Source organism: Mobula hypostoma, chromosome X2 (assembly GCF_963921235.1).
Source record: "Mobula hypostoma chromosome X2, sMobHyp1.1, whole genome shotgun sequence".
Taxonomy (NCBI): Eukaryota; Metazoa; Chordata; class Chondrichthyes; order Myliobatiformes; family Myliobatidae; genus Mobula; species Mobula hypostoma.
The window spans coordinates 24595326-24616166 of NC_086129.1; the positions used below are offsets into that span (position 1 = coordinate 24595326).

The window sequence follows — 20841 nt, forward strand, 5'->3', positions numbered from 1 at the left end:
TTTAAAACAGAAGTACACGCTTTTTTCTTGCTCCTCTCGTGAGTTGTAAATTAAAATCCTGTCAGTGTGTTTGCGTTCCATTGAAGCAAGTTTGCTGTGCAATTCCACTTCTGTGTTTTGTTGTTGCTAGGCATGTTTGTGCGATAATTCCAGCTGTGTTTCTGTCTGCCACTCTGATCCTGGGTCATCCCATGGCTCGGAATCTTTTTACGCGTAGGAATTAAGGAACTACAATCAAGAAAGAATGTATATTTCTACACACGTTATCTCAGCACCGGCGATTAAATTAAATCTTAATTTATATTGAAACATCACCTAGAAGGAATTTGAGGGAATCAGTATTGTATTTAGATAAGGTGAATTAAAATTTCAACTTTGGCTTACAATTTTTTTTGTTGTACAGTGAGACGCTTGTTCAGTTGGAATGCAAACCATTCTTTCTCATTTTGTCTGTCGATGTTTTGCGTCATTTTTTAACGAACAATTTGTAATCAATTTTTTCCCAGTGCGCTGGCCAGGACATCGTCAAGTTTGCAATTACTTCAAATCTGAAGAGCTTCTATATAAACTTCATGTTCTATTTTCTTTTATATATTTTGCTTTGTGTTTATAGAAATTTGGGTGTTAAACCACCAGCTGAATTATTGAACTGTTTTAAAGAAATATTAAGGGTAACGAAAGATGCACATCGTCAGAAAAATAAACTATGTTTTGTCAGCCACTATCTTGAAAAGGATTTTAGCAATGAAAAGTAGAAATGGCGTGGCAAGCGCCAAAAGGAGGATTTTTTTTAAAGAAAACCGAAGTTGCCTTTAAATATGTTTCATTTGGTTTAAAACGGCGTGTGGAGAATTTGAGAATGGCATTCTGGTTGTGAGGTAGGAATGGATCTATAAGAGAAGTTAATTAACCTAAAACATTGAAATGAATTGCAGAATCATTCTGTTAGTGTCCAATCCCATAATTCCTGTGGAGTTTATTTATGCCTTGACTGGAATTCATCTTTTCCACGTTTTAGAGATAATTGGAGCTTGTTTACTTCGTTTTTAAAAACAACACATTCTGAAGTAGTGAATGTTAATTGCACGGATGCATTTAAGGAGAAACTGGATAAGAGTAAAAGGAAAATCACAGAGCAGTGGGGTGAGGATGCTTCAAGGAACATAAACAGCAACTTCGACTTCTGTTTACTTAGGCAGGCCACCAGTACATGTTTGCCCGGTTGAGCTGTGTGTAGCTCAGACTGACATGTTCTCTGCAGCTTTTTTTAAGACATGACAATTCAGTGATCATTTTCAATGGTAGATGTTCAGGAGCTGTGACTAAGCTCTTTGATTTGCTGGATGATTTTCGATTTTGTTGTAAACTTTTTCAGGGAGAATGTTGTAGAAGTAGTCAAGCACAAAGTACAGTGCTGTCGAGGGGATGGTGCCTTATTTATGAACAGTTGGCAAGTCCTGTGGTAGGGTTGAAAGCCTACCTGGATTGAATTGCTGTTCGCTTTCAATGTGAGCTAGATGAATATAGTGGTACAGAGAACATTCTGTGGTATTCCAAAGGTTATTTATTTAGAGATACAGTTTGGAACAGGCCCTTCTGGCCCAGTGAGCCACACTTCCCAGCAACCCACCTATTTAACCCTAGTCTAATCACAGGACAGTATACAGTGACCAATTAACCTACTAACTGGCACATCTTTGGGATGTGGGAAGAGACCAGAGCAACCAGAAGAAACCCACGTGGTCGTGGGGAGAGCGTACAGTACAAACTGTGCAGGAATTGAACTCTGAACTCCGATGCCCTGAACTGTAATACACTACCGTGGCGCCTGTTATGCCTGAGGGTCCTGTTTAATGCCAGCTGTTCAGCAAAGTGCTGCTAGATATTTCTTAGCTTGCATACAAGTTTTTCTCTTGTATCTTCCAAAGTAACATTTCAAACATGTCTTTTTATTTCTGTTCTGTATGGCATAATTTTAAAAAAAGCTAAGTTGCAGTACATCAGAAACTTTTTGAATTGCTAATTGTTTGTGAAGTTGTGGGGCCTGTTGGTAAATTTTGGCTTGGAGATTATGCTATATTTAACAGAAAGGTTCAATTTTCATTTTATTTCATACTATGGCTCCATTGTCTGTATTGACGTATAATTCAGCTGGTTCCTGTCTCTCATCCATTCTCCCCTCTTCCCGTGCCAAATCTTGTCTGGATAAATTTCAACTCCCTTTTTATCCACCTTCGCTCTAAATCTTCACTGCTTGCTCCTGGGAATGCGCTCCAGACCCTCATTGCTCACTGTGTAACATAATTTTTCCTCAAGTCACTTTTTTTTTGGCTTGTTTGCCGTCTGCCTTCATTCAGTGCCCCTACTTTTTGATGACTATGTCAAAAGGAAGAGTTGTTTTAAAATCGACCTTTTCTGTGTGCTTCATGATTTTAAATATCTCTTCTGAAGATATCAACCTGATGTTTGAAGTGCTGGTAGATATTTTGACTCCATTCTTTTCTATCACAGTGTTGTCACATAACTCAATTTCTTCATCCCTGTGATCATTTTAGTAAATCTCTTCCACACTACCTCTTAAAGACTTTATATCTTTCATCAAATGTGGCATCCAGACTGTGGACAACAATCCATCCATGACTATACTAATGTTTCAAGGTTCAAGGTACATTTATTCTCAAAATATGTATGCAGTATGCAACTCTGAGATTCGTCTTCTCCAGATGGCCACGAAACAAGACCATGGAAGTTGTTCAAATGAAAAACATCAAGCCCCCGTGCACAAGAAAAAAAACAAATTGTGCAAATGGCAACAAGAACATCAAACCCCCCCCCACCATGCGCAAAAAACAAATCTCGCAAGCGGCAACAAGAACATAACATCCCCCCCAGCGCAAAAAACAAATTGAACATTTGGCAACAAGTTCTTTAGAACTTTTTTGCTCTTGTATTTATAAATCCCAGGTTCCCAAATGTTTTTTGAACTGGCTGCTCTGGCACTTTAATTGAACCATGATCTTTCTGTTCTTGTATCTTTTCAATATGTGACTTCCAACTTCTATTTCCTCTTATTCTTTACACCAAATATAACACCATGTATCCTGGCATTAAATTTCATCTGCCTCTTATCTGCCCATTCCATCAGTCCGAGTATATCTTCTTTAAGTCTGTTACTATTCTCCACCTAATCCCTCGTGGCTCCAGGAGTGGGCCAACTGCAGATCTGGAGATTGTGTGCTGTAATCCAAGTCCAAGTCATTAATATATGTGGAGACAAGCTCTGGTTCTGGTACCGATCCCCAATGGACTCTACATACTTCTGTCCAAAGTAACTAAAGCAACCTTTTTCTGCTACTATTATCTACCTCTTAGCCAAATTTCTATGACTTTGTGTGCTCATTGTAATTTGCTGCAGAGATTCGTTGTTCAGCCATGACTGATATAGATACTGAGGCCATCATACTAAATCAAAATATTGCAGGTGTTAGATATTTGAAATAAAAGCGCAATATGTTCAGCATAATCGTTAGGCCAGGCTGCGACTTTTAGAGAGGAAAAGGCAGTGAGCATTTTTGATTCATCAGAATTGTACTTTGACCCAATAAAGACATGGGCAATATAAAGAACAAGACTTTTGTTTTTGTTCTGAAAATCCATTTAAGATGAAAAGGCACTTTCTGTGATAAGCTATTCAAATCAGTTTTCTTTTAGAACATAGAAAGGGAATCCGAATGTAAAATTGTTCTGAGGCTGGAAGTACAGACTAAAACAAATCTTGGAAATGCTCAGTAAGCCAGGCAGCATCTGTGGCAAGAGATACAGAATTAGTATTTCAGGTTGATGGCCTTCCATCAGTCTTGAAACATTGTCTCTGGCACTTTCTCTTTCCGCAGGTACGACCTGCCAAGTTGAGTACTCATCATTTTCTGTTTAATTATGTGAACTTGTAAACTTCACTGTTCTCCAATATCACCTTCCTTCTCCTTTTCCAACCTCCTGCCCCCAAGTCTCTCCTACCCCTAGCAAATTTGTATTGAAACTGGGGTCTCTGTGCATCTGAAAAGCATTGTAAATTCATAAATTGTTTAATATTGTAGCTTGGGGGAGTAGAAAAAGATTGGAACACCTTAATTACCCGTATTTGTTATTTAAACAAACCAATAACGTCTGATCAGTGGTTTCCAAATTCAAATTTGAGACAGTGTCACAGTTACACGTATTCAGCGTTTTCAGGGAGCTGTGAACTTGCATCCCAGGGTCCCTGTGGACATAGAGTTAGGAGCAACACAGTATGGAAACAGGGTCTCCGGCCCAACCTGTCTGTGCTGACGAAGGTGCTCACCCAGGCGAGTCCCATTTGCCTGTGTTCGGCCCACGACGCCCTAAATCTTTCCTATCCTTGGACCTGCCCAAAACATTTTTAAATATTGTTGTTGGACCTGTCTCAACTGCTTCCTCTGGTAGCTTATTCCATATATGCACAATCCTCTGCCCCTCGTGATTTTATACACCTCTATGAGGTCACCCCTCAGTCTCCTGTACTCAAAGGAATAAAGTCCTAGCCTGCCCAACCTCCCCCTTAAACTCAGGCTCTCGAACATCAAAGCTCCTAAGATTCCTGCTGTTTCCCATATCCGCCTGGCCAGTATTAGACAACTGAAGATGAATTAGCCCACACTCATCTCAATTAAATTCCATCTGCTGTCGCTGTGTGCAACTTTCCAGTTGATCCACAGTACTGTGCAAAAGTCTTAAGCGCATATCTATACTTAGGGTGCCTAAGACTTTTGCACAGTACTATAGTAATTTTATGTATTTCACTGTACTGTTTCCACAACAAAAAAAAATTCTTGATGTGTGAGTGAAGATAAACCTGATTTTGATATGGGTCTCCATTGTTGACTGAGAGTGGGAAGGGGACAAGCAGAGGGGAATTATGGATGGGGAAAGGGAGAGGGGAGGGAGCGGGAAGCACCAGACATTCTGTAATGATCAATAAACCAGTTGCTTGGAATCAAATGACCTTGCCTGGTGTCTCAGGGCTGGGTACATCTGCACCCTTGCTGCTCCCATCCCTGGCTCTCCTCTGACACCTATCCCACACCTCTCTCGCAGTGCTCCACTGTCGCCATTCCCAATATCCTTTGCTCCCACCAGATTTACACAACTCGCTCTCCGCTCCATGTTGACAAATACAGTACTGTGCAAAAGTCTTGGGCATATATATATGCCACTCTGTATTCTTGGGCAAAATCCTCACTATCTCCACCAATCATGGTAACATCAGCAATATACTCCGATGTTTCAGTTAACTGCATAAATATTGAGTATGTGAGAGCACCTTGGGATAACCATCCCATCCATGTGTTCACCTCTCCAATGTCTTGCTCTGGTAGTTAGTCTTTATTTGAGCTTTGTTCTAGTGCATACTCTTTTAGAAAGCTGCACATTCGAATTCAGTCCTGTCCAATCCTAACACCAATGTCCTCTAACAATTTATTTCCTAGAATTCAGTCCTTCACCTTAATACTCTACCAAATGATGACACTGAAATAAACAAATAGCAGAAATCATCATAAATATTTCTCCATTCTTCCCAGAACAAAGTTGATGACTTTTTTGTCTGTTCAGGGTTCTGGAGGTCATCCTTGCATCACCTACCTTATCCAGAACATTTGCTAAACCTGAGATCCCAGGTGGTCAGTACTGTTAGCTTACATGATCCTATCTTTTACTTGTGTTTATATAAACACATATGGGAACTCCAATTGACTGAAGTGAGCTTGCTAATTTTTAAACATGGATCAGTATTCTTGTCTTAGTCTATTGCTCTATTCAAACTGAGGCTTAGTATATGTTCAAATGCCACAAGTTTGGTTCAACATCCAAAATAAATCAGGACGGGACCTGCATTTTGTGGTGAATGGAGTCATAGAAATCTACGGCACATTCCAGGCCCCTCGGTCCACAATATTGTGCTGACCATGTCCTTTCCATTTCACTCAATTGACTGCAAGGTTAGGCACAAAATGGAACTTGCACCACACCATCCCACATTCATCCCTCAAGATGCTCCCTTATAGTGTCAATTTTCCATTTTCTCTACCAAGACACCAGAGAAGATTTCCCCCTGGTAGGTAATAATCCGTAGTGGTCTAAAATGTGTTAAATTGTGATGAGGGAGAATGCTTTTCAACTTGCATGATAACTGAACGCACATAACCAGAGAAACAATCCTCCCCATTTGTGTGGTAGACAGTTATAAAAAAAAAAGAAATATTTCATAAAAGAGATAATTCCGGGAGGAAATCTTCAGACAGAACATAACCCAATTTCTATATGCTAAATGTGATGCAGCATGTTGTAAAATTGTTTTTGTTTGAATTTTTGTTTTCATTCTAATTTTCTACATTAATTTCATCCTTCCTGGGCTTCAACCCATATTAATTGGATGTTGCAGAATATTTTGTAATCTTTATGACGTGTTGGTCTGTCTTTATGATATTAAGTTATACTCGCATAACTTTCATTTTTATGTTGCATTTCACAATGAAAATATTTCACAGGTTAATCAGGCAAAACTTGACACTGACCAAAGTTAGGATAGATGATTGGCTAGCTTTAAGCTGCATTTTAAGTGGAAGAGATTAAGTGCATCAAGAAATGAAATTCAGTTTGGGGCATGGGCAGCTAAAAGTATGACTGTTGCTGTTGATGTGAAATTGGGAAGTGCCATTGGCTGCTGATGAAAGAATGATTCTTGATTATATGGTTGAAAGAGATTGCAGAAATGGGATTTATCATTGTCTTAGTCTCAAAATTCAAAGTAAATTTATTATCAAAGTACCTATGCTGTTTGTCACCATATACTACCCTGACATTCCTTTTCTTGCAGGCATTCACAGTAGAACAAAGAAAAACAATAGAATCAATGAAAAACTGCACAAAAACAAAGACTGACAAACAACTAACCTGCAACAGAAGACAAACTGTGCAAATGCAAAAAAAAACAAATACATAAATAAACAACAGTGAGAACAGGAGCTGTAGAGTCCTTGAAAGTGAGTCCATATGTTGTTGAATCAGTTCAGTGTTGAGGTGAATGAAGATACGCACGCTGGTTCACGAGCTAGATAGCAGAATGGTAATAACTGTTACTGAACCTGGTTTCTGTGGGACCTGAGGCTCCTATATTTCCTTCCCAATGGCAGCAGTGAGAAGAGAGCAAGGCTTGGGTGGTGGGAGTCCTTGATCATGAGTGCTGCTTTTTTGTGGCGGTCCTCCTTGCTCAATGGTGGCGGGGGGCGGGGGGTGTTTCCACCACTTTTTGTAGTCTTTTCCGTTCTTGAGCATTGGTGTTTCCATACCAGGACATGATGCAATCAGTCAGGATCCTGTCCACTGTGTACCTATAGAAGTTTGTCAAGGTTGTAGTTGACATGCCGATCTGTGCAAACTTGTGAGAAAGTAGAGGTGCTGCTGTACCCTCTTTTCAGTAACATGTACAGCATGTGCTGGTCCCCTGACATATCTTCTGATAATGCCAAGGAAATTAAAGTTACTAACTTACTCCACTTCGGATCCCCTAATGAAGGCTGGCTCAAGGACTCCCCCGGTTTCTTCCTTCTGTAGTCAATAATCACCTCTTAGGTCTTGCTGGCGTTGAGTGAGAAGTTGTTGTCGTGTCACAATTCAACCACTATTTCTATATGCCGATTTGTCACCACCTTTGATTTGGCCAACAACAGTGGAGTCGTCAGCAAACTTAAATATGGCTTTGGAGTTGTGCTTAGCTGCTCAGTCAGAGGTATAAAGCTAATAGTGTAAGGTGCTAAGCACACAGTCTCGTGGTGCACCTGTGCTGACGGTGATTGTGGAGGAGACGTTGCCAATTGCTACTGACTGGGGTTTGCAACTGAAGAAATAGAGTATCCATTTGCACAAGGAGATATCAAGTCTAGGTCTTGGGGCTTTCTGATTAGTTTAGAAGGGGTGATAGTATTAAATGCAGTCACTGAAGAGCATCCTGATGCACATATGCAGCTTTATTGTCCAGATGTTCCAGTGCTGAGCAAAGAGCCAATGAAATGGCATCTGCTGTTGACCTGTTGTGACAGTAGACAAATTGGAGTGGATCTAAATCACTCCTTGGGCAGGAGTTGATGTACTCCATAACCAACCTCTGAAAGCACTTCATCACAGTGGGTGTAAATGCTACTGGAGGATAGACACTGAGGCAGTTTACCATGCTCTTCTTGGGTACTATTATGATTGAAGCCTGCTCGAAGCAGGCGGGTACCTCTGACTGCTGAAGCACGAGGTTAACAATGTCAGTAAACATTCCAGCCAGTTGATTAGCGCAGGTCTTGGCCAGATGCTTTCCATGGGTTCAACCTCCTGAAAGATGCTCTCACGTCGACCTCAGAGACTGAAATCACAGGGTTGTGAGAGGCTATGGGAGCTAGTGAGTTAGAAATTTTCAAGTTTACATGCAATACTTCCCCAATCTTTATTACTTTCAAGCCAATATGAAATTACCTTTTTTGGGGTTTTTTTTTGGGGGGGGGAAGTTCATTGGAAAAATATTTCCTATTTATTTTTCCTCTTTCCTTTTTCATCTTTAGAGTCATAGAAAAACACAGCACAGAAACAGGCCCTTTGGCCCATCTAATCCATGTTGAACCATTTAAACTGCCTATTCCCATCGACCTGCACCAGGACTGTAGCCCTCCATACCCTACCATCCATATACATATCCATACTTCTCTTAAGTGTTGAAATCAAGCTCGCATGCATCACTTGTGCTGGCAGCTTGTTCCACACTCTCACCACCCTCCGAGTGAAGAGGTTTCCCCTCATATTCCCCTTAAACTTCTCACCTTTCACCCTTAAGCCATGACATCTGGTTGTAGTCCCACCCAACCTCAGTGGAAAAAGCCTGCTTGCATTTACCCTATGTATACTCCTCATAGTTTTGTATACCTCTATAAAATCTCTTATCAATCTTTTACGTTCCAAGGAATAAAGTCCTGACAGCCTTCTCTTTCCCACCCTCCCCCCACCTTCTTTATAGGGTCTCTGCCCATTCCCTCTACAGTCCTGACGAAGGGTTCCGGCCCGAAACGTCGACCGATCTTTTCCACGGATGCTGCCCGACCTGCTGAGTTCCTCCAGCACGTTGTGAATAAAGTCCTAACCTTGTCTTTCCTTATAACTCAGATTATCCAGACCTGGCACGGTTAATTATTTCTTTTTAAGACCAAAGTTGTTTCTGTCTCTTCAGCTGGAATGAGGAGTCTCTGGGGGAACTTGAAAAATGTGGCAGTAGTTTCCAAACTTGACATTTCACTAAGAAATGGGGAATATAGGGTCCCTTCATGTTATTTGTGACCTTACTTGTGGAAATCCCAAACATATTTTGAAAACATTTTTCATAATAGTTATCAGAATAATAAAATGTTTCATGGTATTTATCATTGACGAGATATACAGTATATTCCATTAAATTAATTGTGGGTAATGCTGGGGAGAATATTTGAAGAAATGAAAGGATTATAGTCTATGTAGAGCAATAGGAAAAATATCTCTGACTTGCAGACAAATCATCTTAGAATTCTCAGGACTGGAACCCTTATGTAACCCAAGGACTGCCCGTACTGTTTCTTGATGGTGAGCAGCTGTGGAGCAGTAGGAGTGGAGTTTTCTTTTTGGGATGAATTGCTGTTCAGAATATTGAATGCAATTTTTGTTTTTGCCTAATAATATTTTTGGTTGGCATGCCTTCAAAGTATTTTCTCTTTGAGACTGATCTGTACTTTCAGCTGATTTATTACATGACATGTTCACATCAAGGCAGTCTTTCAGCCCACTCGGCTGAAGTATGTGCTGAGATCCCACAGCTTTTCCCCCCATCACCTCATCTAATCTTTTCTATAAAGTGTTTATTGCTTTCACAACCTTCTTGTAAATCCATTCCCCTTGATGAGATATTTACAGATCCTCCTAACACTGGATTTGAAATTTACCTTTTTACCAATTGAATCATTTGTCATGCCGTCATACAAGAAAGATTCCATATCAATTGTTTTCTTTTGCTTCCTACATTGGTTTTACAGTCATTTTCTTTTAAGGAGGCAAGCTGAGATGTCCCCAGTGTTCACCTTGTTCAATCTTTTAAAACATTTTGAAGTAAGAAGTTTAGTCTTAACTAACTGGAAAGTAAAGCTCTCTTGCCACTTGCCACAGTTGTTTAAGATTAAAGCTTCATCATTGCTTCCGGTTCAGATACTAAAATTAATTGTAAGATAAAGTTTTATATGGGTATCACCCACATAAACTCAGCCTTGATAGAGGACCTGTGATCATCAGTGTCCTTGTTCCACATAGTACAGTAGTGATCTTTGTTGACTATCTGCTTGAGATCGTGAACTTCCGATTGTGAAGGATGTAGTTATGTCTTATGGACCAGTATGGAGAATGCAATTATTTAAACCTTTTTTATGGGAGTTTTCATCCATTCAGCTCGAGCTGAGTTCTGTAGAGATCCCAGAGATGGAAGCGCCATCTTGAACCCACTTCACTCAGCAAAATGGTCATAATGCAAATATAGTACCACATGAATGAAAGATGTTTCTTTGTGCAGCGAGGTGAGAGTGAAGGGGAAATACAATATGTATTCTGTTTTGCAGTAAAACAAACTGGAGTGTATGGTATGTAGGCCATCCTTGGGTTAAGAACACTCTACTTTTAGACAGCGATGAGCTCCCATCATATTAAATTCAAAATTCTGACAGGCTTACATATATTTGTTGTTCTGAATGGCAGAGCTAGTTTCTTCCCCCTCTCCACCTTTTGTAATTGTTCTTTTTCATCAAACCTGTGTGGTTTTGACGTCATTCATTTCGATATTGTGGAGTTAAGGTGACCAAATCAAGTGATTTTGTTTTTGTTTCTGATTTATGGGCAACTCAAAACGGAACTTATTCATTATCTTGGACAGGCCAGTATATAAATGCTGAAATAAAAGCCCTGGTTGTATTGGGGATCAAGTGCCATTTTTCAAGCACTTTTATTAAGTTTGAAGGAAAATAATTTGTTAACTTGCACTGTCCTCCAACACTGGGAGTTTTGCACTCGTGAGCAGTGCTATCAGTGGCTGGGATATTATATCAGTCACAACACATGTGTGAGGACTTAGTGTAGTTCATGTCAAATAATGTGACCTGGTCAACATGTACCCCTACCCCTTCAATTACTCTCATTAAAACAGGTTATTTTCTTGGTCCCATTTTGATTTGTGCACTTCTACTGTCAGCACATTTCATAAAGTGTCTTGTATTGCAGCAGATTTCAGTTCCAGATTGTGTCATCAGCTTTGGACTATCCAGAGGTTCCGAAAAGCATTGGGGAAATGCACATTCCTTTTCTCTTTTTTTGGTATATAACATATCATTGTGAAATGTTTTATTTGGGCAATGTCAATACTGATTGAGTGACTTCAAGCACAGTGTGAGCTGTCAGTCTTGAACAGAGATTGCATACTGTAGATTTTGACCATTTGTAGATCTTTGTAAAAATGGACTTCTATTTCCTACATATGTAGGTGTGTATTCTAACTTGATGCCAGGATTTAGTATTTTCAGCTATTGTTGGAATAAATTTTGTACTGTGTCTACATTATTTTGTTCAATTTATAAGCAGTACGTTTCAAGAGATGAAATCGTATCTGAATGTTGACTTTTGCTCCTCTTTCCTTCCCTTTAGCTGGCTTGGAAACACGTTTGCAACCTAGGAGGCCCAACTGAAATTGGTTTCATAATTTGTGTTCCGCTCATCTTTGTTTGCCACACTGGACATGGTGATCGATCGTAGACGAGCAACCTTTTGGGGGAGGCCTTTCATCCACTTGTTCCACATCTAATCATCTTCGCCCTTGTTTTCAACTCAGTGTGTGGCCGTAGGTCCTCGGACACAAAAGCAGTCTTGGTCAGGAATGCTGAGCAATGGCTTTGACTTGAAAACAAGGTCTGCCATATTCCACAGAGCATGAGCCGCAAGTTGCCAGCAACAGTCCTTGCACATTTCTTTCACATACTTCCACAGTTCCTGTAGAGTGGGCCACATAGCAGCTGGTGTGACAGAGGGAATGACAGGCAAATGCTGTGGGTATCTAAACTCTGGCTCATTGGCATGTAATTATTATCATGCTTATTCGGTAAACTTCAGGCAAGCAAGGAATTTCGTTGCACTCTAGTGTATAAGACAATAACCAAATTTGAATCTGAATCTGCTCACCAACAATGGAAAGTTAAATAAGTCACCTATATAGAAGGAGCCAGATGCCTTCAGTGCTGGGGAGATTTATAGCTAATTCAGAGGACTGCCCTAGTTTTCCAGTTAAAACCTGCTTCAGTCTTTGAGACCTGTACCTGGCTAGGGTTTTATAAATGCAGTCAGATTTCCCAAATGATATTTTTTTTTAATGGTGTGTATGCTCAGTGGGCTCAGAATTTGGTACATTGAAGTAGCAGTGTACAGGATCTGTACATTAAAGTGGCTGCAACAATTTTGACCGCAGTCTTTTGCTTCAGCTTGAGCGTGACTTAAATCCCAATATTTGGGCACCCTTGATCTAGGCTGACGATCCAGTACACCACTAAAGGAGTACTTCCTGACGGTAGTGACGCCTGCTGGCACATAATGCTGCAGATACCAATTGTCCTCTAAGCCATCAATGCTGGCATTCAATTTGACTCTTTCAGACATCAAGTGTGAGCTAATCCTTTCCTTGCACTCACTCAGAAGCGAAGTCTTTCTGATGAGATTTTTCAAAAAGTTTGTTTTCCTTTCAATGCAGGTGATAGACTGAATTACAAGACTTTTCTTTCTTTGCAAGTATCAGTTGCTTTGTCCCAAGGAACTTCCTTTATTAGAGATGTTTGGAAATCTTCTGTTCTCGAGGGCTATCATCTACTGGTAAAATAGCACTGGGGAGTCAGTTCATCCTTCTGACTGGGTCTGAAATCTGTTGGAATTCAGTGCGGAGATGGACGGTCTTGGTTTTGTATTGATATGTTTTTTGGCAAGCATCTGCATTCCCCAAGATAAATATAGAATCTGATCCCAAGGCGAATGCTTTAAACTCTGGGTTACTGACATACTGTATACTCTTATATTGTCTCCTCTTCTGATTTACAGTTCAAACCTTTATTTGACTTACTGAAATTACTACAGATGGAAATGCTAGAAGTTACATCTGTTAATCATAATGCTTAAACAGTAGTGACAATTTTGGGGGGGGAATATTAATTGTTTCTGCTTAAAAGAGAAAGGAGTTGCACATTAATTAAAGCATGCAAAGATCAATGACCCCAACGTGAAATTCCATTCACCACCACCGCTCCTCCACAACGCATCAAGTTCAATAAATCCGATACCTTTACATTTGGTCATTCTTTTGTCTGCTTCGACAGGGCCATATACTGTCCAGAATGTTTTCTGTCTGTTCCATTGTTGAAGGCTCATACCACTGTGTGTGTATAAATCTAGATAATTTAGTTGCTACCCGTCCTACAGAAATATTTCCTTGTGAGATTGGTTCAGTACATTCCCTAAAGTTTCAGTGCAGTGTTAATGTACGATAAAGGTCCCATGGTCTAAAGTAAAACCGATAGGTTGTCTGTCGTATCCCCTACGTTGACAGATTTGTGCAGTTCTTATGTGAACTGCACAAAGAAATCTGTGCAAGAGAGTTTTTCAAAGTGGAAAAACTGTTGCACTAGGGCAGTTCCACTCTCTTGACCCTGGAAATCTGGGTCCATTAGAATGAGTTGTCATCACAACTGGAGTCTTTCCTGGTTGCAGTGGATGACCATGACTCCTGTGCCCTGTCGTGTCTTTCATTCTCCATGGAGCGTTACAGAACCACCTTCCTTGCTGTTGGATATCACTGTTGACCTCATCCATCCAATCTGCTGCAGATGACTTAGCGCGCTAGGGTACGAGGCCTGCCAGTTATCCTCACCTGCTTTAGGTCACCTGTCAAAGTGTTACACTGGGGTGTGGCCGCTGTCACATACAAACAGCTGCTTGGAGCCACAGGTGAGAGCTGAGTGTCTGGTGGGGACCAAAGGTGAGTGAGCTGCCCCAGAATGGACACGGCAAGCACCTGCACCAGAGGTGCTACCCTTCCCTGGAGACCCCATATAAAAATGGTGGCAGATTAACTTGGTTGATCTTCCCTGTGGTAGAGCTGATTTTCCAGTGAAGGAATAGTCCAAATGTATCGGATGTTTACTTCCAAATTTTGTGTGTGTGCATTATGTACATAACTTCTTCCGTTGAAGAGAGATCAGCTTGGAAGAGGAGTGGAAGCTGAATTTGTTCAAGGTTATGTCTTTATCCAATCTTTTTTTAAATTTTCTAACTTTCATAAACTGTGCACAGGAGCTGCAGTAACTGAAGCCAGGCATTGACTACGCATTTTTATCTCCTGACAGTGTTGTTTTCTTTAATAGTTGTGTGCTATGGGAGCTGGTTGGAACAGCGAAAGAATTGTGCTGTTTCCAGACTCAGCACAGCGGACCTAGACTTCTAACAGCTTGGAGGCACTGCTGGAGATGGAGAATGTTTGCTGGAATATCCACTGTCAGATTCTTGCTCCATGTGATGTGCAGATGTTGTTCACCTTAAAGGTGTAACATTTAACAGTATTCTACTCAGCAAGTCTTGATACAAAGGTTTTTTTGTTCGAGTATATCGTATCAATTCTATTGCCTAAACACTTTATTTTCACACAAAATCCACTTTCTCTTCTTTAAGGGTTGTTGAACATTATCTTTGTTAGGAGTTTGAGGAGGTTTGGTATGTCACCAAAGACTAGCAAATTTCTACAGATGTACTGTGGAGAGCATTCTGACTGGGTACATCACCGTCTGGCATGGGGGTGTGGGGGCCTACTATACAGGATCAAAAATAAGCTGCAGAGAGTTGTAAAATTAGTCAGCCCCATCATGGGTACTAGCCTCCGTAGTATCCAGGACATCTTCAAAGAGCAATGCCTCAAAAAGGCGGCGTCCATCATTAAGGACCCTCACCACCCAGGTCATGCCTTGCTCTCATTGCTACCATCAGGGAGGAGGTACAGAAGCCTGAAGGCACACACTCAGTGATTCAGGAACAGCTTCTTCCCCTCTGCCATCTGATTCCTAAATGGACACTGAAACCAGGACCACTACTTCAGTACTTTTTTAATTTGTAATTTTTCCACAACATATTTAATTTAACTTATACTTACTGTAATTTACAGTGTTTATTATGGATTGCAGTGTACTGGTGCTGCATAACAACAAGTTTCATGACATATGCCGGTGATATTAAACCTGATTCTGATTCTAATTGTGATTTATTATCATATTTTACACAGTTTTCTGTATAAGATCTTTGTGGAGGGTGTTGTAACAATCAGTCAGGGATTTCTAAAGTGATTTAGAAGCCTTTTGAGAGAATAATTTTCAGGGCAATGGGTAAAGGGCAGGAAATGTGACGAGAATTGCTTCTACTAGGGTCTGGCGTGGTCTGGATGGGCCAAGTAGCTCCTTCCTTTGTCTTAATTTTGTGAGAAACCATACTATGGTAGCTAGTGACAATTGGATAACTTTTTTTTTCAGCCAGATCACCTGCTGGCTGTATAAAATGGGTTTTCATTGACTCACTAGGATACCACTTGTTATTCTGCCACAAATTCAATAGGTTTCCTTCTTAAAACTGAAATAATATAGGCACATTATTGAATGGCTATCACCTTTTCCAATGCATTCACCCTCATGCGTGAATCTCTTTAATTGGGTTTCTTTTCTTGTCACAACACTATCACGGATCACTGCCTCAGTCTTCTTTTTCATCTGACCTGTTCAACATTTCTTAGAACGGCTCCCTGTTGTTCAAAGTTCAAAGTAAAGTTGTTATCAAAGAACGTACATACACCATACACAACCCTGAGATTCATTTTCTTGTGGGCATACTCAATAAATCTATCATAGAATAATACCCATAACAGAATCAATGAAAGACTGCACCAACCGGTGTTCAACCAGTATGCAAAAGACAACAAAATTTGTAAATACAAATGGAGAGAAATACGTAATAATACACAAAGAAGCAGTAAATATTGAGAACATGAAATGAAGAATCCTTGAAAGTGAGTCCATAGGTTGTGGGAACATTTAATGAAGGGGCAAGTGAAGCTGAGTGAAGTTATCCTTTTGGTTCAAGAGCCTGATGGTTGAGGGGTAATAACTGAACCTGGTGGTGGGAGTCCTGAGGTTTCTGTACCTTCTTCCTGATGGCAGTAACAAGAAGAGAGCGTGACCCTGATGATGGATGCTGCTTTCCTGCGACAATGCTTCACGTAGGTGTGCTCAATGGTGGGGAGGGCTTTACCCATAATGGACTGGGCCATATCCCTACTTTTTTTGTAGGATTTTATGTTCAAGGACATTGATGTTTCCATACCAGGATGCAATGCAGCCAGTCAATATACTCTCCACCACACATCTAAAGAAGTTTGTCAAAGTTTTAGATGTCATGCTGAATGTTTGCAAACTCCGAAGGAAGTAGAGGCACTGCCATGCTTTCTTCATAATTGCACTTCCGTGCTAGGCCCAAGACAGGTCCTCTGAAATAATAACACTGAGGAATTTAAAGTTGCTGACCCTCTCCACCTCTGACCCTCTGATGAGGACTGGCTCATGGACCTCCGATTTCTCTTCCTGAAGTCAATAATCAACTGCTTGTTCTTGCTGACATTGAGTAAGAGGCTGTTCTTGTGGCACCACTCAGCCAGATTTTCAGTCTCCCTCCAATATGCTGATTCATCACCACCTTTGGATTCGGCCTATAACGGTGGTGTCATCAGCAAACTGGAATATGGCATTTGAGCTGTGCTTAGCTGCACAGTCATAAATGTAAAGTGAGTAGAGCAGAGGGCTAAGCACACAGCCTTGTGGTGCACCTGTGCTGAAGAGATGTGGAAGAGATGTTGTTGCCAATCCAAGCTGACTGGGGTCTGCAAGTGAGGAAATTGAGGAGCCAATTGCACAAGGAGGTATTGAGGCCAATGTCTTGAAGCTATTGATTAGTTTTAAAGGGATAATGGTATAGAATGCTGAGCTACAGTCAATAAAAAGCATCCTGATACATGCATGTTTGCTGAGCAGATGTTCCAGGGTTGAGTAAGGAGCCAATGAGATGGCATCTGTTGTGGTCTTTTTGCTCTGGTATGCAAATTAGAGTGGATCCAAGTCACTTCTCAAGTTAGAGATGATATGTTTCATCACCAACCTCTCAATGTTGACTCCCACCCTGTGGTCCTTTCTCCATCAATAGTTGCCTCTATAATCTTGTTGAATTAAGGCCAGATTCTTATGTTCCTCATATGAAAAAGACCTGTGCTTTCTTTTTCCCCAGGGTGGCAATGGCTAATAGGAGAGGGCATAATTTTAAGATGATTGGAGGAAAGTATCGGGTGGATGTCAGAGGCAGGTTTTTTGCCCAGAGTGGTGGGTGTGTGGAACACCCTGGCAGGGGTGCTGGTAGAGGCAGATACGTCAAGGACATGTAAGAAAAATGGAAGGCCAAGTGAGAGGGAAGTGTTGGACTGATGTTAACATAGAAACATAGAAAACTTACAGCATAATACAGGCCCTTCGGCCCACAATGCTGTGCCGAACATGTACTTACTTTAGATATTACCTGGTGTTACCCATAGCCCTCTATTTTTCTAAGCTCCATGTACCTATCCAGGAGTCTCTTAAAAGACCCTATCATATCCGCCTCTACCACCATCACCGGCAGCCCATTCCACACACTCATCACTCTCTGCGTAAAATATCTTACCCCTGACATCTCCTCTGTACCTACTTCCAAGCACCTTAAAACTGCCCTCTCATGTCAGCCATCTCAGCCCTGGGAAAAAGCCTCTGATTATCCGTACGATCAATCATTGTGTACACCTCTATCAGGTCATTTCTCATCCTCTGCCACTCCAAGGAGAAAGGGCCAAGTTCACTTAACGTATTCTCATAAGGCATGTTCCCCAATCCAGGCAACATCCTTGTAACTCTCCTCTGCACCACTTCTATAGGTTAAAGTAGGTTTTTAAAAAAAGTCACCACAACATCATGGGCTGAAGGTCCTGAATTGTGCTGTATATTATGTATATCACTATTTGTCCAGGTTTTCTGCAGAAATGGGTCAGGTTGGGTCAATGGGTCTTAGCATGCAACCTTTGTTCATGGCTTTACTATGATGCTGTCCTGAAAGCTCCATTTCCCTTCAGTTAAACATCCACGCCTTCATCTTTGACCGCTAGTGCCAAATCTGTCTGATAGCCAGACATAACTATAAGTCCCTCTGAACCTTTTTGGCATATTGAAGCAGATACTTCTGAGCTGAGTATTCTTGATCAGATCCTCTATTCTGTTCTTGCTCTTGAAAGATATTTGCAGGCTGTTCTCCTCCCCCTCCCCCCCCCCAAAGTAAGAACAAGTTCCATATGTACAGACGCTCATGAGTGAATTTTTGTCTGTAAGTTGGAAGCTACACAAAAAGTCACTCAATATGGCACCATACCTCTGGAGAAGGGTTTCCAACATTTTTTATGCCATGGGCCAATGGCATAAGCAAAGAGTCCCTGGACCCTAGGTTGGGAACCCCTGCTCTATAGTATTGCAATGAATGGCATCAAATTCCCAAGTAAAAGCAATTACTGAAAGTGATGGGAGAGAGAAATCTACAGGTGCTGTTCACAGGGATAAGCATATATACGTATGCTGGGTTCTTGAATTTCATAATATACCATAGAAACCATAGAAAAACTACAGCACAGAAACAGGCCTTTTGGCCCTTCTTGGCTGTGCCGAACCATTTTCTGCCTAGTCCCACTGACCTGCACACGGACCATATCCCTCCATACACCTCCCATCCATGTATCTGTCCAATTTATTCTTAAATGTTAAAAAAGAACCCGCATTTACCACCTCGTCTGGCAGCTCATTCCACACTCTCTCTGTGTGAAGAAGTGCCCCCCCAATGTTCCCTTTAAACTTTTCCCCCTTCACCCTTAACCCATGTCCTTTGGTTTTTTTTCTCCCCTTGCCTCAGTGGAAAAAGCCTGCTTGCATTCACTCTGTCTATACCCATCATAATTTTATATACCTCTATCAAATCTCCCCTCATTCTTCTACGCTCAAGGGAACTGGGAGCTCATTTGTGTGTCAGGTGTTTGTAACCCAGGGGCAGCCTATGAAGTCACCCATCCTTCATGCTCTAAACGTCAGCCGTTCCAGATCCTCGTGCATGCACCTGCTGTGCCATGTGGCTTACACAACTGTCCTTGATGTCATCTGATGCGAAGGTTTTGATGATTTTGCTGTTCCTTTAATCCCTATAATCTATAACCTTAACTAGCTCAAGAACATCTCTTGAATCCTTTGTCTATTTAGTAATTGTTTATACATAGAAACATAGAAAATAGGTGCAGGAGTAGGCCATTCGGCCCTTAGAGCCTGCACTGCCAGTTATTATGATCATGGCTGATCATCCAACTCAGAACCCCGCCCCAGCCTTCCCTCCATACCCCCTGATCCCCGTAGCCACAAGGACCATATCTAACTCCCTCTTAAATATAGCCAATGAACTGGCCTCAACTGTTTCCTGTGGCAGAGAATTCCACAGATTCACCACTCTCTGTGTGAAGAAGTTTTTGCTAATCTCGGTCCTAAAAGGCTTCCCCTTTATCCTCAAACTGTGACCCCTCGTTCTGGACTTCCCCAACATCGGGAACAATCTTCCTGCATCTAGCCTGTCCAATCCCTTTAGGATTTTATACGTTTCAATCAGATCCCCCCGCAATCTTCTAAATTCCAACGAGTACAAGCCCAGTTCATCCAGTCTTTCTTCATATGAAAGCCCTGCCATCCCAGGAATCAATCTGGTGAACCTTCTTTGTACTCCCTCTATGGCAAGAATGTCTTTCCTCAGATTAGGGGACCAAAACTGCACACAATACTCCAGGTGTGGTCTCACCAAGGCCTTGTACAACTGCAGTAGTACCTCCCTGCTCCTGTACTCGAATCCTCTCGCTATAAATGCCAGCATACCATTCGCCTTTTTCACCGCCTGCTGTACCTGCATGCCCACTTTCAATGACTGGTGTATAATGACACCCAGGTCTCATTGCACCTCCCCTTTTCCTAATCGGCCACCATTCAGATAATAATCTGTTTTCCTATTTTTGCCACCAAAGTGGATAACTTCATATTTATCCACATTAAATTGCATCTGCCATGAATTTGCCCACTCACCCAACCTATCCAAGTCACCCTGCATCCTCTTAGCATCCTCCTCACAGCTAACACTGCCACCCAGCTTCGTGTCATCCGCAAACTTGGAGATGCTGCATTTAATTCCCTCATCCAAGTCATTAATATATATTGTAAACAACTGGGGTCCCAGCACTGAGCCTTGCGGTACCCCACTAGTCACTGCCTGCCATTCTGAAAAGGTCCCGTTTATTCCCACTCTTTGCTTCCTGTCTGCTAACCAATTCTCTATCCACATCAATACCTTACCCCCAATACTGTGTGCTTTAAGTTTGCACACTAATCTCCTGTGTGGAACCTTGTCAAAAGCCTTTTGAAAATCCAAATATACCACATCCACTGGTTCTCCCCTATCCACTCTACTAGTTACATCCTCAAAAAATTCTATGAGATTCGTCAGACATGATTTTCCTTTCACAAATCCATGCTGACTTTGTCCGATGATTTCACCGCTTTCCAA

At 41.3% G+C, this 20841-nt stretch overlaps 1 protein-coding gene across 7 annotated transcripts in view; it reads left to right on the forward strand.

Moving 5' to 3' along the window:
• pknox2 (pbx/knotted 1 homeobox 2) overlaps positions 1 to 20841 on the forward strand; it is a 533394-nt gene that overhangs the window by 39693 nt on the left and 472860 nt on the right. The gene's annotated exons all lie outside the window — the stretch shown is intronic.